The sequence below is a fragment of the Tarenaya hassleriana genome, unplaced genomic scaffold (assembly GCF_000463585.1).
Source record: "Tarenaya hassleriana unplaced genomic scaffold, ASM46358v1 Cleome224, whole genome shotgun sequence".
NCBI lineage: Eukaryota > Viridiplantae > Streptophyta > Magnoliopsida > Brassicales > Cleomaceae > Tarenaya > Tarenaya hassleriana.
In genome coordinates, this window is record NW_010965576.1 from 54099 (window position 1) to 61080 (window position 6982).

General features: G+C 39.6%; 1 protein-coding gene across 1 annotated transcript in view; it reads left to right on the forward strand.

The window, feature by feature from the left end:
• The first annotated feature begins 5152 nt into the window (after positions 1-5152).
• Positions 5153-6982, forward strand: part of LOC104815183 — a 9199-nt gene continuing 7369 nt past the window's right edge. The window contains exon 1 of the mRNA XM_010543499.2: positions 5153-5388. The gene's annotated coding sequence lies outside the window, so the exon portion shown is untranslated. The remainder of the gene's footprint in view (positions 5389-6982) is intronic.

A 6982-nucleotide genomic window follows, 5' to 3' on the forward strand; every position in this document is an offset into this window, starting at 1 on the left:
TCCGATCTGAGCGTATATCACTCAACCTCGCAACAAACAATCACGCAGCAACCAACATGCAAAACAAACACTTAGGCACTCAACCTAACGCCTCACGAACACAAATACGTGCGATCGAAGCAAATAGATCGTACAAGGTGTGTGGTGCAATGCAAGTGCCCTATAACGTGCGAATGACTAAGGTGAGTGCTGTATGATGCAGGATAAGTCACGTGCTCACAGAGACGTGTCAAACAGTAAGCAAAAAAAATCGATTGAGTCACTCAAACTATCACAAAGAACAAGGTCAACGCAACAACACAAAACAGTCCTAGATGTCGTGCGAAACGAGTGAATCAAATTCGTGCTTCGAACTAAGATGTTAACGTGCAAGATTAAGCAACCAAACAGGGGATGATGAGGCAATGATCAAGAAATTTTAAACGTGCTCAAGGTAGGTTGTACACAGATCGGACACGAGTGACAACGAGAAGTGATGCGACGTGCACAATGATGGGATGCTATAGCAGAGCGTGCAAGTTTCTTTGATGCAACAACTGATCAGATTTGAATCACCCTATCACACCTCACCCTAAGGTTCTATGTAATGGAATTAGACCGCTTTATACTCACTAAACACGCAGCAAACACGGCACAACAAAACAGAAACGTAAAACACGTAAAACGCCCTAGTATTTGCTAAGTTGGAAAGAATTCACCGTGGGGGTTAGCGGGCGATCTTTGCAGCCGTGATTTGGGGGCGAGCGGACTTCGAAGAGGGAGTGTGAGGGCTGTCAAAATCACAGACAACACGCAAGTGAAAGTAGCCAAATAAAACAGTCCAATTGTAAACAAAACCGAAAGTAATGATCAAGGAGTGATCTCACCGGGTTTATGCGTCCGTTTGGCTCGACTTGGCTCTGATACCAAAATGATATGAGCACAGCCTCGTATGGATGGAATTGATCTCGGCTGCAGTCTCTCGCCCTTCACGGAGAAGGCTCTCGACTTTCAACGAGGGCTGGAACTTCCGAAGGCGGTGTCGGAAGAGGGATAATTTCGGTTTATGAGAGAAACCGATGGAAGGTGATGGTGGAAGGGATGTTCGATGGAGAGGACGACGTTGGACAGCGGAGGAGTGGATGGAGACACGAAGAATAAACCTCGGACACACCAAGGGGTTGGCTCGGACACACCGAAGCCGGGGTAAGGCCGGACACACCGAGCCTTAAGCTAACGGACACACCGTCGGCGAGAAGGAGGGAGATAGCTCAACCTCAACAATGGCAATTTACCAAAGAGAATTCTGATTTCTGAAAAAAAACGTAACCTTTGTTTGAAGTTTACAAGGGAATAAATAGAACTTAGGTAAAAGACAAGCATTTAATGTTGCTTAACATGCAACCCATGTGGAGCCTAAGACTTAATGATAATTTTGAATGGAAAATGTGACTGTTGGGCCTCAAGTTGTGCAGCCCATTTTCCGGCCCATTTAGTCTTGTAACGTTGGCTCCGTGAATAGACACGTAAAGACATTCCAAGACTTGAGATTTGCGTCGCTCGGAAATGACGTGTCAAGGCTCTGTGTCCCGTCAACGTGAAGCTCCAAGTCGGACATAAGTGTGTGGCGAAGAGCCCGGGCTTTGGCACGAGTAAGTGGGGGCTCGGCCTGGTGTGGTGCTCGCGGTGCTCTCGTGGCTAGTCCGTGAAGTACGTTGACGGGGTCGGACGTCCGTAGTGAAGATGGTACGTCCGCATGCGTCGGCAAGTGGCGATCGGTCGAAAGAGACGCCAAGTGTTCGGCCGATCGAGCAACGTTCTCCAAAGCTCCGAGCTCCGCTCCTTGCTCCGCTTCAAGTCCCTCGTTCGAGCTTCGGATAACGTAATGCTATCAAATGGATTTCGAGTCAACGAGGTTGACAAGTGCATATATGTCAAAGGTAACGAGACAGAATTTGTGATTATCTGTCTTTACGTAGATGATAAGATCATCACTGGTAGTAGTGATAAAGTGATTAAATCTACGAAAACCATGTTATCAAATTACTTTGACATGAAAGACTTGGGAATAGCATATGTAATACTTGGTATGAGAATTATCAAGACACAAGATGGTTATGCGTTATCCCAAAGTCACTATATAAAACAAATCTTAGAGAGATTTGACAATGGTGGAAATTCTGAGGCCAGAACTCCAACTGATATTAATTCTCATTTGAAAAAATATCACGGTGAGAGAGTTCAACAATTAGAATATTCCAGAGTCATAGGAAGCTTAATGCATCTTATGAATAGCACAAGGCTGGATATTGCTAATACCGTCAATAGGCTTAGCAAATATACGAGCAATCCAAGTTGTGATCATTGGAAGACCATAATTAGACTCCTTAGATATCTAAGGTATACTGAGAATTATGGACTGCACTATACAAGATATCCAACAGTATTAGAAGGATATTCTGATGCGAACTGGATCTCAGATACGAATGAGAATAAATCCACAAGTGGATATATATTCGTTGTTGGTGGAGGTGCTATTTCGTAGAAATCCTCTAAACAAACGTGTGTTGCAAGATCCACTATGGAATCTGAATTCATAGCTTTAGACCTTGCTGGTGAAAGAGCTGAGTGGCTTCAAAACTTTCTTGAGAATATTCCTATATGGCCTAAACCGGTGTCTGGAATTTGCATACATTGTGATAGTCAGCCTGCAATAGGAAGGGCAAAATACCATGTTTATAAGGGAAAGTCGCGACACATCCGCAGACGACACAACTCCGTTAAAAAATTACTAACAGATGGTGTCGTATCTATTGATTTTGTGAGATCAAAAGATAATTTGGCTGATCCTCTGAGCAAAGGCCTTAACAGAGATCAGGTAGAAATATTATCGAGGGGAATGAGATTAAAGCCCATAGAATGACAAAACACCATGATGGCAACCCAACCTATCTGGACAAACCACCAGTATTAGGTTCAATGGGATAACCGAATTGTGGGGGGGTCGATGGGATCACTCGAGACCGATGTCTCTTCACATTCCTATGATAAGAGTGATACAAATTGGGAAGGTTGAGTTTATGCTCCTAAAGATTCTCTTATCTCCTACAAGAGTGGAGTATATTGAGATACTCTCAAAGAGAAATCTTCTATATCAAATATGAAGTGGACCACTTCTATGATAATGACAAAAGGGCTAGTTCTCTAGAGTATTTGATGAAATCTACCAGGTGCTGTCCTAGGACCATAATGGGCGCAACAAATGGACTAATGAGAGAGAGAGGGGGTGCTGCGTGAGTACTGTTGTCTTGGTGTATACAAAAGCTGAATAGTTCAAGACATCGCGTTCACTATTTAGCAAGTACATCCGATAGTATTTCACTACGGAAGGTTCAAAGGTAAAACTACCTTTCCGGATACAGTTAAACTCTCGATGAGTAAATTTTGCATTGCACATCATTTGCATATAATGCATTAGTTGCACGAGATGCATTTAGGTTCACCTAACTCAATGCCCTATTTTAATTCTTGTGGGGGATTGTTGGATTTGGATTTATTTGATAGAATCAAAACGGACCTAGCCCGTAAGAAACCCGGTCAGTGGAAAGTTTTAAATCTGCAGAATATCAAGAGAATATTCTTATCAAGAGAATATTCTTGTTTGAATTTGAAATTCAAATTGGATTCAAATCCGCAAAAAATCTATCGAATATGATTAAGATAAGATTGAGATAATATCAAGATAAAATCAAATTTGAATTTTGAAATTCAAATTGATTTATTTTGAGATTCTCCCCTCTACTATAAATAGGGGTCTTGGGTTAGCTCATAAATCACACAGAAAAAAAACAAGTATTCTAGAGAAAAAATAGTATTCACATATTTGCTCATATCTCTCTCTGAGTTCGCTTGGTATTTGGAAAGCTTCTTCCAAATACGCGGTCGTTGTATCCTGAGAGTTCACCGTGTTCCAATAGCCTCGAAGCTTTAGAGGTGGTATGGAAATCGAACTTAAGGAAACTGTGTTTCACAGGCCTCGACAAAATATTCTTTTAATTTCAGGTACTTATTTGGAATCGCTCGAATTGGCGGAGTTTTGCTATCGTCAACAACCGCCGTCCCCAACAAATTATACATTTGTACAGATCGAATCATGTTCACCCATAACTAAAAATACAAAGAAAATAAAGTAAATATAATTTAACCAAATAGCAACAAACTCGAAAATACAAAAGAAATATGGAAACAATAATAATACCTTTATTGAATTTTGATTTATTTCCTTTATGATTTGAAAATTCAACGGATTATACAAAGGAAAAGTTTTAGATAAAAGGTATTTTATAAACCAAATAAAAAAATTGCCGAATGAGATTAAAAATATATTAATTTTTAAATATATTTATAATATATAAATATACACAAATTCAAACAAATACGATCTTTTTCTATGAAAATATAAAAAATATTTATTTTTTATTATGTCAATCCTAAATTGAAGAAATAATATATTTATAACATTAAACTATTATGATTTAAAAAAAAATTAAATTAGTGAAAAAAAATTAATTAAGTTGAAAATAAATAAATTTATATATTTAAAGAATTTAAGATCATTTTATAATTTGTATGTTTGATTTGAATTTGTGATGGTTAAAATTTTAAATAGATGTTTTTAATAATTAAGTTTTTTCGATTTTGTAAAGATTTGAAGATTATTCGTATTTGTATATAGTTAGAATTTTAAATAGATCTCTTAAAACAAATTACGATTGTTGTGTTTTCTCGTAATATTAAAAATATTTAAAATATAAAGAAAGTAAAGTAAATATAATTTACCCAAATAGCAACAAACTCAGAAATAGAAAACAAATATGGAAACAATAATGATACGTTTATTGAATTTTGATTTATTTCCTTTATGAATGGGAAACTAAACGGATTATATAAAGGAAAACGTTTAGGTATAAGGTATTTTATAAACTAATAAAAAATTGTCGAAAATCGCCGCCGCAAAAATGGGCTTCGCATTCAAAAAATCGATCGAGAATCAAAACGGCGCTGTCCTTAGTCTTGCGAGGCATGTCTTCGCCACCGCTTCCAAAGACTCCAATGCCGTCATATCGCCGGCGTCGATAACCGTCGTCCTCAGTGTCGTCGCCGCCGACTTGATCGGCCCCGGATAAGATCGTCTCTTTCCTCAACGCTTCTTCCGTCGACGAGCTCAACACCGTCGCCGCCGAGATTATCTCCGTCGTTCTCGCCGATTGCAGCGCCTCCGGAGGCCCGGAGATCTCGTTGGCGAATGGCGTCTGGTACGAACAGTCTCTTGTGTTCGAACCTTCGTTCAAGGAGCTCTTGGAGAGTTCCTATGGAGCTCCTCTGAATCAGGTCGATTTCAAGACCAAGGTAATATGGTTCTTCTCTGCGATTTCTGGTTTTATCGCTAATATGACTTAGGCTGAAAGATCCGATTTTGATTTTGCTAGTATCTGATCAGATTTCTCAAGGATTCATTCAACTTGATCTTATGAGATCTTGGTTTTTAACATTGGGTATCTTGTGTTATCTGTTCTTCCTACATATTTTCACATTTATGTCATAATGGGTTGATGAACTTGAATCTTGAATCTGTCGATTGCTTAATGTTTATGTGTGATTCATTTTGAAGGCTGATGAAGTGATCGTAGAGGTGAATTCATGGTTTGGTGTTAGACGAATCCTCCCCCATACTTAAACTAGACACTGTCCTTGGTGTCAATTCTCATCTAGTAGAGGCAACCAATAAGATGAGTCAAGAGAGAAGTAAATCAAAAAGAGAAAAGAATACTTAGCTCGTGACGTTCGTTCACTCGCACTTAAGTCTGCCTACGTCTATCGCATAGCTAGCTTCCTTGCCTCCTCGACAGCTCCTCATTAGAACTCAACCTGGAGATAAGAGACACAAACCAATATCTTATGCAAAAAGAAAAAGAAAGGGAAGAAAAACTAACCTAAGAACTCGGGTTGCCTCCCGGAAGCGCTTGTTTAAGGTCGTTAGCATGACCGTGTTGGTTTAGTATTCTATTATATACTGTCTATGAGCTTTGTTCAGATACATTTGATGTATTGATATTTTCTATGGTTTTTATGAGAGTATTTGATTCATTATATGTTCTTGCATACTAGATCTGTTAAGAAATCCATGTATCATTATGAATGATACTAAACTCCCTAGTCTTGTACCGTTATGGGAATGATGACATAATAAGACTAGTATGATGTGTGATTGATGATTATAGATATGATCATAGGTATTGGATACGATCACAGTCATAGGTATTCGTTGGAGAACGGAATACTGGATTGACCCGCATGAGATTGTCACATGGACTAGCATCATGACTTGAATCTCATATGGCGGTTTCATTATTGGATCCTAAGACCTGAGATATCTACAGAATCCAACATGAGGAGTTGCGTGCTTTGAATACGTCAAACGTCCTGCGTAACAGGAGGACTATAAAGGCGTGTATCAGGTACGAAACGAATCATGTACTGGATTGTAGATAGTCAAGACGGGATTTGTACCTCTCGTAAAAGATAGAGATATCGCTGGGCCCCTCGTGTGAGCAAGACTGTAGAAATGTGTGGCCGCACTATAGACGAACGTCGTCTATTTCAGACAGTCAAACTCAGTGAACGAGAAAGCAGTCGAACCTGATAAGGTGGCTTGTCCATGCCTTATATTCGAAATATGATATCGCGATACAAAAGGATCATCAACCGGAATCATCACTGGCGTCCGTAAGATCATGAACAAACTCTATTCGAGATAGGTAGTCATAGTGTCTTGCTAGAGACCGCCTATGACTTGTATATCCGGAATAGAGATTTCGGGTTATACTGCTATATCGAATGAGCCTACAGGGTCACACACGCAGGGAAGGACGAAACGCATGAGAAAACGACCGAAAAACCAAGACGGAAGGGTCTGGAACGGACGGACCAGAAGTCCAGAACG